Source organism: Sinocyclocheilus anshuiensis, unplaced genomic scaffold (assembly GCF_001515605.1).
Source record: "Sinocyclocheilus anshuiensis isolate Anshui unplaced genomic scaffold, SAMN03320099.WGS_v1.1 scaffold1736, whole genome shotgun sequence".
Taxonomy (NCBI): domain Eukaryota; kingdom Metazoa; phylum Chordata; class Actinopteri; order Cypriniformes; family Cyprinidae; genus Sinocyclocheilus; species Sinocyclocheilus anshuiensis.
Genome location: NW_015558656.1, coordinates 13,097 through 14,321, shown reverse-complemented (window position 1 = coordinate 14,321; position 1,225 = coordinate 13,097).

Below are 1,225 nucleotides of genomic sequence, written 5' to 3'. Positions count from 1 at the left end.
GCTGCGAGACGCTGGCGGAGTGAACGAGGCTTGAGAGAGTTGTGAGTGAGGGCGCGGGCGCAGCCTCCGTGTTGCCAGATCCAGCTATTATAAGCGTTTTTGGACTTGTCTTTTCCACTTAATTTAACACTTTATAAAGTTAATAAAGTAGGAAGTGGCAGTTTAGAGTCAGCGATATATTTATCTTATTTGCAAAAGATTGGAAATAATTTCGGTTTATTTTTATTTCTGTCAGGACCACTATAGTTTGGATTGGCGGTATGGTTCTGTTCTGGGCAAGAACTCCCTGCGCATCCATGCAGCCTAGCATGGATGAGAGCAGGGAGAGCAGCGATAACCCCCCAAAACAAAACCATATGCTGATATCCCCCAACACAAACTGATAGCAAATCTCAAGCCTTAAGCATGTTGCCCTTAACCAATGACCAATAAAATATGTTGCCAAAACCCGCATAACCTGTAGCAACAATTCAGTTGCCTTAAACAGATGACCTAATGAATGTTGCCAATACCTAAAAAGCTTAAGCAGCATTCTCAATAACACCAGCTAGACTTAAGAAAACATGTTCCAATTCAACTACAGCTTTCAGAACAAGCATGTTCCCAATAACGACCAGGTAGCTTAAGAACGAGCATATTCCCAATGTGACTAGACAGCTTAAAAACAAGCATGTTCCCAATACAACTACAGCTTTTAGAACAACAACAACCAGATAGCTCTGGGACAAGCGTGTTCCCAACAATACAGCTATAACTTAAGAACAAGCATGTTCCCAATAACGACCAGGTAGCTTAAGAACGAGCATATTTCCAATACGACTAGACAGAACAAGTCTGTTACAGTCTGATACAGGAACAGAATCAACGCTGAACTGACGGCTGCATCCGAAACTGGAAATGCTGCCTTTGGAGGACACATTTCAAGGTAGGAAGGCATCGAGACATGTCGAATCTAAAATTAGCTTCAATTCCTGCCTCCTGAGATACCTCATCTGGTCGATATTTAAAGGCAGAATAGATGTATCCTTTGCTGCCTTGATACCCACAATTCTGTGTGTTCTATCCTGTGATGGTTGATCAAATAAATCATTGAATGTTTGCTTAGTTATCACCAAGCTTGTTCTATTTGTTGTAGATCATTGAACCATTAAGCTGCCTCAGAAGCATGTCCGATATCAGTTTCATGAGTTTAATGAACAAACGCTGCCTGCGAAGTCATTAGCTG